At 39.6% G+C, this 17,550-nt stretch overlaps 1 long non-coding RNA gene across 1 annotated transcript; it reads left to right on the plus strand.

The window, feature by feature from the left end:
* The first annotated feature begins 2,821 nt into the window (after nt 1–2,821).
* Nucleotides 2,822–16,406, plus strand: LOC125964899 (uncharacterized). The gene is made up of 2 exons (XR_007478234.1): nt 2,822–4,211; nt 15,953–16,406. It is a non-coding gene; the product is annotated as an uncharacterized LOC125964899 (long non-coding RNA).
* Nucleotides 16,407–17,550: the final 1,144 nt, after the last annotated feature.

Raw genomic sequence — 17,550 nt, forward strand, 5'->3', positions numbered from 1 at the left:
GAACATTTAACAAGGACCTAGAAGAACTAAAGATGAAACAAACACTGATGAACAACACAATAAATGAAATGAAAAATACTCTAGATGGGATCAATAGCAGAATAACTGAGGCAGAAGAACGGATAAGTGACCTGGAAGATAAAATAGTGGAAATAACTACTGCAGAGCAGAATAAAGAAAAAAGAATGAAAACAACTGAGGACAGTCTCAGAGACCTCTGGGACAATATTAAACACACCAACATATGAATTATAGGGGTTCCAGAAGAAGAAGAGAAAAAGAAAGGGACTGAGAAAATATTTAAAGAGATTATAGTTGAAAACTTCCCTAATATGGGAAAGGAAATAGTTAATCAAGTCCAGGAAGCACAGAGAGTCCCATACAGGATAAATCCAAGGAGAAATATGTCAAGACACATATTAAACAGTCAAAAATTAAATACAAAGAAAACATATTAAAAGCAGCAAGGGAAAAACAACAAATAACACACAAGGGAATGCCCATAAGGTTAACAGCTGATCTTTCAGCAGAAACTCTGCAAGCCAGAAGGGACTGGCAGGACATATTTAAAGTGATGAAGGAGAAAAACCTGCAACCAAGATTACTCTACCCAGCAAGGATCTCATTCAGATTTGATGGAGAAATTAAAACCTTTACAGACAAGCAAAAGCTGAGAGAGTCCAGCACTACCAAACCAGCTCTACAACAACTGCTAAAGGAACTTCTCTAGGCAAGAAACACAAGAGAAGGAAAAGACCTACAATAACGAGCCCAAAACAATTAAGAAAATGGGAATAGGAACATACATATCGATAATTACCTTAAATGTAAATGGACTAAATGCTCCCACCAAAAGACACAGATTGGCTGAATGGATACAAAAACAAGACCCATATATTTGCTGTCTACAAGAGACCCACTTCAGACCTAGAGACACACACAGACTGAAAGTAAGGGGATGGAAAAAGATATTTCATGCAAATGGAAACCAAAAGAAAGCTGGAGTAGCAATTCTCATATCAGACAAAATAGACTTTAAAATAAAGACTATTAGAAGAGTCAAAGAAGGACACTACATAATGATCAAGGGATCGATCCAAGAAGAAGATATAACAATTGGAAATATTTATGCACCCAACATAGTAGCACCTCAATACATAAGGCAAATACTAACAGCCATAAATGGGGAAATCAACAGTAACACATTCATGGTAGGGGACTTTAACACCCCACTTTCAGCAATGGACACATCATCCAAAATGAAAATAAATAAGGAAACACAAGCTTTAAAGGATACATTAAACCAGATGGACTTAATTGATATTTATAGGACATTCCATACAAAAACAACAGAATACACATTTTTCTCTAGGGCTCATGGAACATTCTTCAGGATAGATCATATCTTGTGTCACAAATCAAGCCTTGCTAAATTTAAGAAAATCGAAATTGTATCAAGTATCTTTTCTGACCACAATGCTATGAGACTAGATATCAATTACAGGAAAAGATCTGTAAAAACTACAAACACATGGAGGCTAAAAAATACACTACTTAATAACGAAGTGATCACTGAAGAAATCAAAGAGGAAATTAAAAAATACCTTGAAACAATGACAATTGGAGACATGATGACCCAAAATCTATGGGAAGCAGCAAAAGCAGTTCTAAGAGGGAAGTTTATAGCAATACAATCCTACCTTAAGAAACAGGAAACATCTCGAATAAACAACCTAACCTTGCACCTAAAACAATTAGAGAAAGAAGAACAAAAAAACCCCGAAGTTAGCAGAAGGAAAGAAATCATAAAAATCAGATCAGAAATAAATGAAAAAGAAATGAAGGAAACGATAGCAAAGATCAATAAAACGAAAAGCTGGTTCTTTGAGAAGATAAACAAAATTGATAAACCATTAGGCAGACTCATCAAGAAAAAAAGGGAGAAGACTCAAATCAATAGAATTAGAAATGAAAAAGGAGAAGTAACAACTGACACTGCAGAAATATAAAAGATCATGAGAGATTACTACTAGCAACTCTATGCCAATAAAATGGACAACCTGGAAGAAATAGAAAATGTGAACAGACCAATCACAAGCACTGAAATTGAAACTGTGATTAAAAATCGTCCAACAAACAAAAGCTCAGGACCAGATGGCTTCACAGGCGAATTCTATCAAACATTTAGAGAAGAACTAACACCTATCCTTCTCAAACTCTTCCAAAATACAGCAGAGGGAGGAACACTCCCAAACTCATTCTACGAGGCCACCATCACCCTGATACCAAAACCAGACAAGGATGTCACAAAGAAAGAAAACTACAGGCCAGTATCACTGATGAACATAGATGCAAAAATCCTCAACAAAATACTAGCAAACAGAATCCAACAGCACATTAAACGGATCATACACCATGATCAAGTGGGGTTTATTCCAGGAATGCAAGAATTCTTCAATATATGCAAATCAATCAACGTGATACACCATATTAACAAATTGAAGGAGAAAAACCATACGATCATCTCAACAGATGCAGAGAAAGCTTTCGACAAAATTCAACACCCATTTATGATAAAAACCCTGCAGAAAGTAGGCATAGAGGGAACTTTCCTCAACATAATAAAGGCCATATATGACAAATCCACAGACAACATCGTCCTTAATGGTGAAAAACTGAAAGCATTTCCACTAAGATCAGGAACAAGACAAGGTTGCCCACTCTCACCACTCTTATTCAACATAGTTTTGGAAGTTTTAGCCACAGCAATCAGAGAAGAAAAGGAAATAAAAGGAATCCAAATCGGAAAAGAAGAAGTAAAGCTGTCACTGTTTGCAGATGACATGATACTATACATAGAGAATCCTAAAGATGCTACCAGAAAACCGCTAGAGCTAATTAATGAATTTGGTAAAGTAGCAGGATACAAAATTAATGCACAGAAATCTCTGGCATACCTATACACTAATGTGGAAAAATCTGAAAGTGAAATTGAGAAAACACTCCCATTTACCATTGCAACAAAAAGAATAAGATATCTAGGAATAAACCTACCTAAGGAGACAAAAGACCTGTATGCAGAAAATTATAAGACACTGATGAAAGAAATTAAAGATGATACAAATAGATGGAGACATATACCATGTTCTTGGATTGGAAGAATCAACATTGTGAAAATGACTCTACTACCCAAAGCAATCTACAGATTCAATGCAATCCCTATCAAACTACCACTGGCATTTTTCACAGAACTAGAACAAAAAATCTCACAATTTGTATGGAAACACAAAAGACCCCCGAATAGCCAAAGCAATCTTGAGAATGAAAAATGGAGCTGGAGGAATCAGGCTACCTGACTTCAGACTATACTACAAAGCTACAGTAATCCAGACAGTATGGTACTGGCACAAAAACAGAAAGATAGATCAATGGAACAGGATAGAAAGCCCAGAGATAAACCCACGCACATATGGTCACCTTATCTTTGATAAAGGAGGCAGGAATGTATGGTGGAGAAAGGACAGCCTCTTCAGTAAGTGGTGCTGGGAAAACTGGACAGGTACATGTAAAAGTATGAGATTAGATCACTCCCTAACACCATACACAAAAATAATCTCAAAATGGATTAAAGACCTAAATGTAAGGCCAGAAACTATCAAACTCTTAGAGGAAAACATAGGCAGGACACTCTATGACATAAATCACAGCAAGATCCTTTTTGACCCACCTCCTAGAGAAATGGAAATAGAAACAAAAATAAACAAACGGGACCTAATGAAACTTCAAAGCTTTTGCACAGCAAAGGAAACCATAAACAAGACCAAAAGACAACCCTCAGAATGGGAGAAAATATTTGCAAATGAAGCAACTGACAAAGTATTAATCTCCAAAATTTATAAGCAGCTCATGCAGCTCAATAACAAAAATACAAACAACCCAATCCAAAAATGGGCAGAAGACCTAAATAGACATTTTTCCAAAGAAGATATACAGACTGCCAAGAAACACATGAAAGAATGCTCAACATCATTAATCATTAGAGAAATACAAATCAAAACTACAATGAGATATCATCTCACACCAGTCTGAATGGCCATCATCAAAAACTCTAGAAACAATAAATGCTGGAGAGGGTGTGGAGAAAAGAGAACACTCTTGCACTGCTGGTGGGAATGTGAATTGGTACAGCCACTATGGAGAACAGTATGGAGGTGCCTTAAAAAACTACAAATAGAACTACCATATGACCCAGCAATCCCACTACTGGGCATATACCCTGAGAAAACCATAATTCAGAAAGAGTCATGTACCAAAATGTTCACTGCAGCTCTATTTACAATAGCCCAGAGATGGAAACAACCTAAGTGCCCATCATCAGATGAATGGATAAAGAATGGAATATTACTCAGCCATAAAAAGAAACGAAATTGAGCTATTTTTAATGAGGTGGATAGACCTAGAGACTGTCATACAGAGTGAAGTAAGTCAGAAAGAGAAAGACAAATACCATATGCTAACACATATATATGGAATTTAAGAAAAAAGAAAATGTCATGAAGAACCTAGGGGTAAGACAGGAATAAAGACACAGACCTACTGGAGAACGGACTTGAGGATATGGGGAGGGGGAAGGGTGAGCTGTGACAAAGCGAGAGAGAGGCATGGACATATATACACTACCAAACGTAAGGTAGATAGCTAGTGGGAAGCAGCCGCATAGCACAGAGAGATCAGCTCGATGCTGTGTGACAGCCTGGCGGGGTGGGATAGGTAGGGTGGGAGGGTGGGAGACGCAAGGGGAAGAGATATGGGAACATATGTATATATATAACTGATTCATTTTGTTGTAAAGCAGAAACTAACACACCATTGTAAAGCAATTATACTCCAATAAAGATGTTAAAAAAAAAACAAAAACAATTAACCCCGTAAAAGTGGACCTGCCCCAGTCGGGATGGGTGGAAGATGCTAGAAGTTTCCTCTCCTTGCCTCTGTCTCCATTTTCCACAGCCCCTGAGCAGACTCCTCGGAGCCCATTTCTAAACCAATCAGGTCCAGTTCACCCCGGTCTCTCTAAACCCCTGAGTAGTGAGGGGACTTCCCCAAAATTATCTGGGGCAGTCCTAGCACAGTCAAGATCAGAGCCCAGGCTCTGAGTCCCTCACCAATGCTCTTTTCAACTTCACCACTATATGCTCTTTTGTCTTGCTTTCTGGGAACCGTGAGTATCTTTGCAGCAGGCAAATGTGTCTGTGACTTTTGAGCTCATCCACGTGGGCAGCAATAATAGAAGCCGGAACGGCCAGCAGGGGGAGGATAAACGAGCAAAGCCTCAGAGCAGGGCTAATTTCTGAGGCTCTAACCATCCCCGGCTACACGGTCAAGGCTGTACTGAGCCAAATGGAGAAGAAAACAGCTCTTTGATGTACTTGTGGGGGGCACTCGAAACCGCTCAGGAAGAAGCGTTTCCCAAGATATCAAAAGCCCGAACTGCTGGGACTGCTGTGAGCTGGAGATGCGCATCTGCAGTCCCAGGCTTGCTGTTCCGCAGTTGTTTTTATGGCATAACAGCGGGTCTGCTGCAGCGCTGGAGCCCGGAATTAGAGAGGACCCGCGGGTTTCCATGCTGCAGTGGCTTTTACACATGATCTGTTTTTCTGAGTCTTTCCCTGATATAGCCAACAACCTCCAGCTGCCGTTTAGACTTCATGGGGGTTCCCAGTTCTCAGCAGGGAGAAAGGATAGCCCTGGAAACCCCAGCTTTGAGACAGCTCGCTTAGCTTTGGAGACCAATGACCCAGAGACAAATCCTTGATGACTGAGCAGGGCGGGCTGGATAGAGGAATCAGGGTGGCAGACCGGGTCCCTACTGCCCCGGAGTTTTTGTTATCTGCCATACACGTTCCAGCCCAATGGCCAGAGCAAGGTCACTGAAGATCATTGTCATTAACCAAGGTGTTTTCACCTCCAAAATCACTGGCCAGGTTTCACATCTGCAGCTACATATCAACTCTTTGTTCAGATTTCCTCTCCTTCTAAATAGACTATATTATCCAAATGCACTCTCTGCAGAACCAAACCTTTTCTCTGAATGGTTTATTTTCTTTACCATTAAGGTCTGGTTGAAAACTCAGAAGTTTTGCTTGATTTACCATCAAACCAAATCTTATAAAGATATAAGGGACTGACAGTTTTCCATTTATGGATTAGATACTCATTCTTTCTGCCTTTTAACAGCTTTTCAATCTAACTTGTCATTCCAATGTCCTTCCCATTCCAAGATGACAATGCAAATTGGACACAGAGTGTGCACTTAGACCCGCCCTTCCAGAAAGCCTGAGCACCTAATGGTTTGTGAGGTTATTGGTTTGTTTTGGTTTTTTTCAAGTAAATTCTTTAAAAAACTTCCAGTAAATTGGTTAACTTCATGTCTTAAAGAAGAAAAAAAGGTCAATGTCCTTAATTGTTCTCTCTTCTCTTAGGGTGTCTTCCCATGGGAATGGGCTTCTTCAGACTTGGCTGAGGGTCCAACATGGTCTGCCTTCCTCTAATGTTCCAAGCTTTCCCTCTTCCTTTCTGTAGTCTCCAGCCTGACCTTGAAAATTTCATTCAGGAGCAATGACCAAGGCCCACAGTGCAGCAGGTTCTACCCTGCTCTGCTCTGGATGCATCAAGGTTCATCGTTCAATTCCAGATTCTTCCCTTCTTAAAAAGGTGCAAAAATATTAGCAGTGGTCATGTCTAATTGGTAGGATTTGGGGAGATTTGAATTTTCTTCTCCTTTGCCTATTTTTTCCTGTATGTCCCATGGAATAAAGGAATAGTATCTTTACTTCTGTGATAATCATCCCCCTGCAAACATCTTTAAGTAATAAATCTTTTAGTTTCAATTGTTCTGAAATTTCATATAAAAAGAATCATACATTTTTTACATTTGTAAGAGTTTATCCAATAAAGGACAAAAATGTGATGATGCAGAAGGAAGCTGTCTAGAACTATACTATCCAATATAATAGCTACCAACCACATGTGACTGTTGAGTACTTGAAATGAGACCAGTCCAAATTGATATGAAGAGCAAGTGACAAATGCACACCAGATTTTGAAGACATACTTTAGTATGAGAAAAGGAATGTGAAATATCTCATTAATACTTTTATATTGATTACTTATTGAAATGTTAGTATTTTCAACATCTTGTTTTAAATAAAATATATTATCAAAATTAAGTTTACTTGTTTCTTTTTATTTTTTAAATGTAGCTACCAGAAAACTTTAAATTACACAAGTGACTTGCATTAGATTTCTATTGGATGGCACTGGTCTACAAGCTCTCTGAATTCCTGACATTCAAAATTCCCACAAAACAACAGTTCTAAACAGTTTTTGGTGCCTACTGGACATCTATCCCAAGCCACTCATTTTGTTGTTGTTGTTGTTGCTTTGTTTTCTTTTTGACTTCTTCTTAGTCTAACTCCTTACAGTACAAAGCTCCTCCCGCACCCCTTGCCTTTCTCTCCTGAAGCTCTTCCACCCACCAACCAAAATGAGCATTGTGCCAATTTCTCCATGCCCCGACAAGTGGTCAGTCAGTGCTGTCATCCTCCAGTTCCTTTAATCTCCCCTTCTTTCTCCTACCCACACCGGCCCTTCATTCCTACACTTGGGTCCTCCCTCCCCACCCTCACCCCATCCTCTCATCCAAGACATCCCTTAGCTTTGGCTTACATGTGACTGATCATCACAGCCACATCACCATTGCAAGAAGACCTTCCTATCTCCTAAAACTAAAAGGCTTTACATCTCTTTTTATGTATATAATTGACATATAACATTATATTCATTTCAGGTGTATGATGCAACAATTCGATATTTATATATGTTGTGAAATGATCACTACTATAAGTCGAGTTAACATCCATCACCACATTTTTTTCTTGTGATGAAAGCTTTGAAGATATACTCTCTTAGCAACTTGCAAATGTACAATACAGTATTATTAACTGTAGATACATCCCCAGGGCTCTTACAGCTGAAGTTTGTACTTTTAACCCACTTCACCCATTTTACCCACCCCCACCTTTTTTTTTTAACATCTTTATTGGCGTATAATTGCTTTACAATGGTGTGTTAGTTTCTGCTTTATAACAAAGTGAATCAGTTATACATATACATATGTTCCCAAGCCTTTTTTTAGGCTTTACATTTTAAAACAAAACACCTCATCATTATTTCTGCTCTACAGCAGGTTCTTTGAAGAGACAGGGCATCCATCGTGGTGATCCTGATGCCATGATGTCATGATGTGATATACTGAAGAAGCACTGGATTTAGAACCCAAAGGCCTCTCTCTGGTTATGCTTGTGCCTCTGAGCAACCTGCTTCTCCTCCTGGCAGCACAGATTCCTCCTCTGTGAAGCACAGTGCTGGATACTTATTATTTCAGACGAGCATGCTTGTTTGTGCAAAGACCGGTAACAGCCCGTTGGGGAGCGTATTATGCTCATTTTAGTGTATACTTACACTCGGTAGTTATTACTTCAGAAAAGTGTGCTGAATTTATTTTTACTTCCTTGGATCGGGCCTCCTCTCAATTTCCTCTCTTCCTGGCTGGTTCAGATCAGTTTCCAGCAGCAACGTGGATAGTGGAATCATAGCCCATGCACGACTCTTTTCAACTCTCCTCCATCTCCCATTATTTCTCTGTCCAATATCCATCCAGATGTTTTCTCATCAGATCCAACATAAGAGAAAACAGAATCTTAAATCATCCTCTTGCTCACTTTGGAGACACTATCTCAACTTCTTCCTCCCTCAAGCTTGGAGTCCTGTCATTGTCTGAGATCGTTTTTCACCTCATCAGAGACCCTATAACTGCACACATGACTACTGAGCATTTTAAGTGTGGCTACTCCAAATTAAGATGTGCTGAAAGTTTAAAATATCCCCAGATTTTGAAGAGTGAGTGCAAAAATAAAAAAGGAATTAAAAACTTTTTTATATTGATTACACATTGAACTGATAACATTTTAGATATATTAGGTTAGGTAAAAATATATTAAGAAAATTAATTTCACCTGTTTATTTGACTTCTTTAATACGGCTACCAGAAGATTTTAAATCACATGCACGATTTGCGTTATATTTCTATTGGCTAGTTAGTGCTGCATTTACAATGATCAGCTTCTACTGCTTACTACTCTGCAGTAATAGCCCAGAGCCTTCCTTGTAAACTACTGGACTGCAATCAGTAAATGGAACAAATGGACATTTTGGGTGTAAGAATAAAGTGGCTTATTTTCTTCTTCCATTGTCTTTTAACTCTCTCAGGAGGGCTAGGCTGGTTTTCCCCTGCCTCTCCATGAAAATCTGACTTCTGATCACTCTTAAGTATTAGAAAATCTCAGAGTCATTTGAGTCACGAAACACATTCAATTCGTACTTAGAATTCTAAACTCACTACTAGCATCCAGCTTCATTTAAAGTTTGGAGGACTCACCCTTCCTTAGCTAGATCTGCTGTGGGGAAAAAAAAAGCTGCAGTCAGTGAAAGAGGCAGGGCTGTCATATTCCTCTTTCTCTCCCAGTCACTCTCCCCCAGCTTGCTAACCCAGGCTTCCGATTCCTCCAGCGGTGGAGAGCAGGCAGGCAGGGAGGTGTGGTTCTGCTGAGAGCAGGCTGTGGGCTTTCCAGGCCCTGCTGCTGTTCCAAACTGGCTCTTCCTCTCAGATTCCATGAGGTCTTTTGAAACCTCCCTCGTTGCTGAGGACCACTCACTCGAATTCCCTTGGTGTGGTGGATGTGTTCTCCAACATTTTGCTTACTGTTTCCACAGCCTGGAGGACTCCAGCAATGCTTTGCAATTCTCTCTGATGAGGCTTCTTTACTCTTTTCTTTTAGTTTTTATCGAGTACAATGTATGTATAAGTGGACCATGTGAAATGTCTCTTGGTGAGCAAACGTTGTGACCATCACCTGAATCGACAGTCTTCACTTTTCTAATGGCTCCTGTAGACAAGGTCAACCCTTTCTGTCGTGTGGCCGCATCAGGTCCTGGGGATGCTCATGCACCCTTTGCCTCCACAAATTCCGGGAGGACGTGCCCACGGCCATAGCAGCCCCTCCTTCACTCCCACCACCAAATCAGAAAGCAAGCTTTATGTTTCTTCAGGTGTGGATTATCCCCTTGTCCACCCAGCTGCTGGGACTGACGTCAAGCTCACTGAGTGGACTCAAAGGCCCTCCACTTGCTTTAGAGTGAAGAAGAGCCATCTTTACCCCTTGTCTTGGGTGGGTTGGGACTGGGACTTGTAGCACTCCCCAAAAATTTTCCTCCTTCATCACCACTCCAGGTGGGAGAGGGGGCATTTGAAATGGTTCTCAGCTCCCTGCTTTGAACGTGTTCATCTTGATCTGGTGCCTCACTTGATCTAGAAATCATATTCATTTTTGCACAGATCAGAGAGCTGTGAAGACCTTGAGATAACATGTCTCTGGTCTCGACCAAGAGCATGATACACGTCCAGATCAATATTCTTGACTTTCCATGTCTTATGTGAATGAATACCACTGCTCCTAAAACTCAGATTATCTTTTTCTTCACCAAATATACGTTTTTCCAAGCAGATTCAGTTAAAACTCTACTGCCCCTAAAAGAACAGATACATGGCTATAGTTTATACAGTACTTTGAACTTGTAAGAAGTTTGGGTTTCTTTTTTACAGCTGAATCCCAATCATTGCAGTTTGATGTTTCTTTGCTTTTTAAGCAAACTAAAAGGTCTCACAGTCATCTGCCTCTAACACTGACTTACATGTTTCTCTGAGGATGCAACCATCCTCAGCTTCTCAGGGCTGCTTCTCAAACAAGGCAATCCACAGGTACAGTGGGAGAGCTGAGAAAACAGTGAAAAGGGTCTCCAGGACGGCTCACACCAAGGAGTACTTCTCAGAACTTGTGCTGCAAGTGTCCTTGTCCCCGCGGTGACCACAGCCACCCCCAACCATTGCAGGAGATCCTCCAACACTAGCAGCCGTGTGGATGAAAGGCTCTTGGTGCTGCAGCCAGGAGTCAGTGCTGTGCCTCTGAGGTGGGAGACCCAACTTCAGAACACTGGTCCACAAGAGACCTCCCAGCTCCACATAATATCAAACGGCGAAAATCTCCCAGAGATCTCCATCTCAACACCAGCACCCAGCTTCACTCAACGACCTACAAGCTACAGTGCTAGACATCCTACGCCAAACAACTAGCAAGACAGGAACACAACCCCACCCATTAGCAGAGAGGCTGCTTAAAATCATAATAAGTCCACAGACACTCCAAAACACACCACCACACGTGGACCTGCCCACCAGAAAGATAAGATCCAGCCTCATCCACCAGAACACAGGCACTAGTCCCCTCCACCAGGAAGCCTAAACAACCCACTGAACCAACCTTAGCCACTGGGGACAGTCACCAAAATCAACGGGAACTATGAACCTGCAGCCTGAAAAAAGGAGACCCCAAACACAGTAAGATAAGCAAAATGAGAAGACTGAAAAACACACAGCAGATGAAGGAGCAAGATAAAAACCCACCAGACCTAACAAATGAAGAGAAAATATGAAGTCTACTTGAAAAAGAATTCAGAATAATGATAGTAAAGATGATCCAAAATCTTGGAAATAGAATAGACAAAATGCAAGAAACATTTAACAAGGACCTAGAAGAAATAAAGATGAAACAAACACTGATGAACAACACAATAAATGAAATGAAAAATACTCTAGATGGGATCAATAGCAGAATAACTGAGGCAGAAGAACGGATAAGTGACCTGGAAGATAAAATAGTGGAAATAACTACTGCAGAGCAGAATAAAGAAAAAAGAATGAAAAGAACTGAGGACAGTCTCAGAGACCTCTGGGACAACATTAAACGCATCAACATTCGAATTATAGGGGTTCCAGAAGAAGAAGAGAAAAAGAAAGGGACTGAGAAAATATTTAAAGAGATTATAGTTGAAAACATCCCTAATACGGGAAAGGAAATAGTTAATCAATTCCAGGAAGCACAGAGAGTCCCATACAGGATAAATCCAAGGAGAAATACATCAAGACACATATTAATCAAACTGTCAAAAATTAAATACAAAGAAAACATATTAAAAGCAGCAAGGGAAAAACAACAAATAACACACAAGGGAATGCCCATAAGGTTAACAGCTGATCTTTCAGCAGAAACTCTGCAAGCCAGAAGGGACTGGCAGGACATATTTAAAGTGATGAAGGAGAAAAACCTGCAACCAAGATTACTCTACCCAGCAAGGAACTCATTCAGATTTGATGGAGAAATTAAAACATTTACAGACAAGCAAAAGCTGAGAGAGTCCAGCACTACCAAACCAGCTCTACAACAACTGCTAAAGGAACTTCTCTAGGGAAGAAACACAAGAGAAGGAAAAGACCTACAATAACGAACCCAGAACAATTAAGAAAATGGGAATAGGAACATACATATCGATAATTACCTTAAATGTAAATGGACTAAATGCTCCCACCAAAAGACACAGATTGGCTGAATGGATACAAAAACAAGACCCATATATTTGCTGTCTACAAGAGACCCACTTCAGACCTAGAGACACATACAGACTAAAGTAAGGGGATGGAGAAAGATATTTCATGCAAATGGAAACCAAAAGAAAGCTGGAGTAGCAATTCTCATATCAGACAAAATAGACTTTAAAATAAAGACTATTAGAAGAGTCAAAGAAGGACACTACATAATGATCAAGGGATCGATCCAAGAAGAAGATATAACAATTGGAAATATTTATGCACCTAACACAGAAGCACCTCAATACATAAGGCAAATATTAACAGCCATAAAAGGGGAAATCAACAGTAACACATTCATAGTAGGGGACTTTAACATTCAACTTTCACCAATAGACACATCATCCAAAATGAAAATAAATAAGGAAACACAAGCTTTAAAGGATACATTAAACCAGATGGACTTAATTGATATTTATAGGACATTCCATCCAAAAACAACAGAATACACATTTTCCTCCAGTGCTCAAGGAACATTCTCCAGGATAGGTCATATCTTGGGTCACAAATCAAGCCTTGGCAAATTTAAGAAAATCAAAATTGTATCAAGTATCTTTTCCGACCACAATGCTATGAGACTAGATATCAATTACAGGAAAAGATCTGTAAAAAATACAAACACATGGGGACTAAACAATATACTACTTAATAATGAAGTGATCACTGAAGAAATCAAAGAGGAAATTAAAAAATACTTAGAAACAAATGACAATGGAGACACGACGACCCAAAATCTATGGGATGCAGCAAAAGCAGTTCTAAGAGGGAAGTTTATAGCAATACAATCCTACCTTAAGAAACAGGAAACATCTCGAATAAGCAACCTATACTTGCACCTAAAGCAATTAGAGAAAGAAGAACAAAAAAAAAACCCAAAGTTAGCAGAAGGAAAGAAATCATAAAAACCAGATCAGAAATAAATGAAAAAGAAATGAAGGAAACGATAGCAAAGATCAATAAAACTAAAAGCTGGTTCTTTGAGAAGATAAACAAAATTGATAAACCATTAGCCAGACTCATCAAGAAAAAAAGGGAGAAGACTCAAATCAATAGAATTAGAAATGAAAAAGGAGAAATAACAACTGACACTGCAGAAATACCAAAGATCATGAGAGATTACTACAAGCAACTCTATGCCAATAAAATGGACAACCTGGAAGAAATGGACAAATTCTTAGAAATGCACCACCTGCCAAGACTGAATCAGGAAGAAATAGAAAATATGAACAGATCAATCTCAAGCACTGAAATTGAAACTGTGATTTAAAATCTTCCAACAAACAAAAGCCCAGGACCAGATGGCTTCACAGGCGAATTCTATCAAACATTTAGAGAAGAGCTAACACCTATCCTTCTCAAACTCTTCCAAAATATAGCAGAAGGAGGAACACTCCCAAACTCATTCTACGAGGCCACCATCACCCTGATACCAAAACCAGACAAGGATGTCACAAAGAAAGAAAACTATAGGCTTATATCACTGATGAACATAGATGCAAAAATCCTCAACAAATACTAGCAAACAGAATCCAACAGCACATTATACGGATCATACACCATGATCAAGTGGGGTTTATTCCAGGAATGCGAGGATTCTTCAGTATACACAAATCAATCATCGTGATACACCATATTTACAAATTGAAGGAGAAAAACCATACGATCATTTCAATAGATGCAGAGAAAGCTTTCGACAAAATTCAACATGCATTTATGATAAAACCCTGCAGAAAGTAAGCATAGAGGGAACTTCCCTCAACATAATAAAGGCCATATATGACAAACTCACAGCCAATATCGTCCTCAATGGTGAAAAACTGAAAGCATTTCCACTAAGATCAGGAACAAGACAAGGTTGCCCACTCTCACCACTCTTATTCAACATAGTTTTGGAAGTTTTAGCCACAGCAATCAGAGAAGAAAAGGAAATAAAAGGAATCCAAATCGGAAAAGAAGAAGTAAAGCTGTCACTGTTTGCAGATGACATGATACTATACATAGAGAATCCTAAAGGTGCTACCAGGAAACTGCTAGAGCTAATCAGTGAATTTGGTAAAGTAGCAGGATACAAAATTAATGCACAGAAATCTCTGGCATTCCTATACAGTAATGAAAAAACATCTGAAAGTGAAATCAAGAAAACACTCCCAATTACCATTGCAACTAAAAGAATAAGATATCTAGGAATAAACCTACCTAAGGAGACAAAAGACCTGTATGCAGAAAATTATAAGACACTGATGAAAGAAATTAAAGATGATACAGATAGATGGAGACATATACCATGTTCTTGGATTGGAAGAATCAACATTGTGAAAATGACTCTACTACCCAAAGCAATCTACAGATTCAGTGCAATCCCTATCAAACTACCACTGGCAATTTTCACAGAACTAGAACAAAAAAATCTCACAATTTGTATGGAAACACAAAGGACCCCCGAATAGCCAAAGCAATCTTGAGAATGAAAAACGGAGCTGGAGGAATCAGGCTCCCTGACTTCAGACTATACTACAAAGCTACAGTAATCAAGACAGTATGGTACTGGCACAAAAACAGAAAGATAGATCAATGGAACAGGATAGAAAGCCCAGAGATAAACCCACACACATATGGTCACCTTATCTTTGATAAAGGAGGCAGGAATGTATGGTGGAGAAGGGACAGCCTCTTCAATAAGTGGTGCTGGGAAAACTGGACAGGTACATGTAAAAGTATGAAATTAGATCACTCCCTAACACCATACACAAAAATAATCTCAAAATGGATTAAAGACCTAAATGTAAGGCCAGAAACTATCAAACTCTTAGAGGAAAACATAGGCAGGACACTCTATGACATAAATCACAGCAAGATCCTTTTTGACCCACCTCCTAGAGAAATGGAAATAGAAACAAAAATAAACAAATGGGACCTAATGAAACTTCAAAGCTTTTGCACAGCAAAGGAAACCATAAACAAGACCAAAACACAACCCTCAGAATGGGAGAAAATATTTGCAAATGAAGCAACTGACAAAGGATTAATCTCCAAAATTTACAAGCAGTTCATGCAGCTCAATAACAACAAAACCAACAACCCAATCCAAAAATGGGCAGAAGACCTAAATAGACATTTCTCCAAAGATATACAGACTGCCAACAAACACATGAAAGAATGCTCAACAACACTAATCATTAGAGAAATACAAATCGAAACTACAATGAGATATCATCTCACACCAGTCAGAATAGCCATCATCAAAAACTCTAAAAACCATAAATGCTGGAGAGGGTGTGGAGAAAAGGGAACCCTCTTGCACTGTTGGTGGGAATGTAAATTGATACAGCCACTGTGGAGAACAGTATGGAGGTTCCTTAAAAAACTACAAATAGAACTACCATATGACCCAGCAATCCCACTACTGGGCATATACCCTGAGAAAACCATAATTCAAAAAGAGTCACGTACCAAAATGTTCATTGCAGTTCTATTTACAATAGCCCAGAGATGGAAACACCCTAAGTGTCCATCATCGGATGAATGGATAAAGAAGATGTGGCACATATATACAATGGAATATTACTCAGCCATAAAAAGAAATGAAATTGAGCTATTTTTAATGAGGTGGATAGACCTAGAGTCTGTCATACAGAGTGAAGTAAGTCAGAAAGAGAGAGACAAATACCATATGCTAACACATATATATGGAATTTAAGGAAAAAAATGTCATGAAGAACCTAGGGGTAAGACAGGAATAAAGACACAGACCTACTAGAGAATGGACTTGAGGATATGGGGAGGGGGAAGCGTAAGCTGTGACAAAGAGAGAGAGAGGCATGGACATATATACACTACCAAACGTAAGGTAGATAGCTAGTGGGAAGCAGCCGCATAGCACAGGGAGATCAGCTAGGTGCTTTGTGATCGCCTGTGGGGTGGGATAGGGAGGGTGGGAGGGAGGGAGACGTAAGAGGGAAGAGATATGGGAACATACGTATATATATAACTGAGTCATTTTGTTGTAAAGCAGAAACTGACACACCATTGTAAAGCAATTATACTCCAATAAAGATGTTAAAAAAAAAAAAACAGTGAAAAGGCTGTTATGGGAGCAGACAGGATGTAGTGTTTGGCATCTGGTACAGGACAGAGAATGTGTTATGAGGCTGCTCAGCCTACTCAAGAATCCCACACATGTTTTCTGAAGTTCATCCCTGGATAATCCCACTGTAATAGGAAAAATGGTGGCCATGCTTGGTCTATTTCTACAGCTGAGTGCAAATGTCGACTGTGGAAAAGTCTACACAGGAGAACTCTGTCCTCAGTCATGGACCCTGGCCAGAGAGCATGAAATGTGTGTGGTGAGTTCAAAAGGGACCAGGACAAAAAGTACTAAAGGGTCATATGACCCATTTTCTTGGTTGGGAAAACAATTCAGTAACAGTCCCACTGACAGCAGGGCATCTCGGGAGGGAACCATCCCATGCTGTGGGGAGGTGTCGCTAGTCCTACGTGGGACTTTTCAACCACGTTCACACACCTGGCTACTGGGTTTCATCAGATACACCATCAGGAATATGAAAGGCCAGAAATATAATAGAAACCAAAGAGTTCCTGTAGTTGAGAGACAGATGATGTCTGAAAAGCAGGGCAGAGTTGCTTCTTGTCTGGTCAGTGGCTTACTTTGTCAGACAGAAAAGGAAAATGTCTGTTACTATTTGTAGGACATAAAACAGGAGTAATAAAAGCTGTGTTCAGCACCAAAGGACCCATTGTTATAAAATACTACAAAATACCCCTGTTGGTTCTTAGAGTTTATAGAAGCTCCCCAGTGGAAGCTGTAGTTTTGCCCTTTGTGTTTTTTTGACTCCAGCTGCAGCTCCTAAACTCCTGCATGTTAGTCAGAGGGACAAGGAGAGGTCATTTTGCAGCATCTTTCCCTTTCAACCCAGATGGATAGCCTGTGT

Source organism: Orcinus orca, chromosome 6 (genome assembly GCF_937001465.1).
Source record: "Orcinus orca chromosome 6, mOrcOrc1.1, whole genome shotgun sequence".
NCBI lineage: Eukaryota > Metazoa > Chordata > Mammalia > Artiodactyla > Delphinidae > Orcinus > Orcinus orca.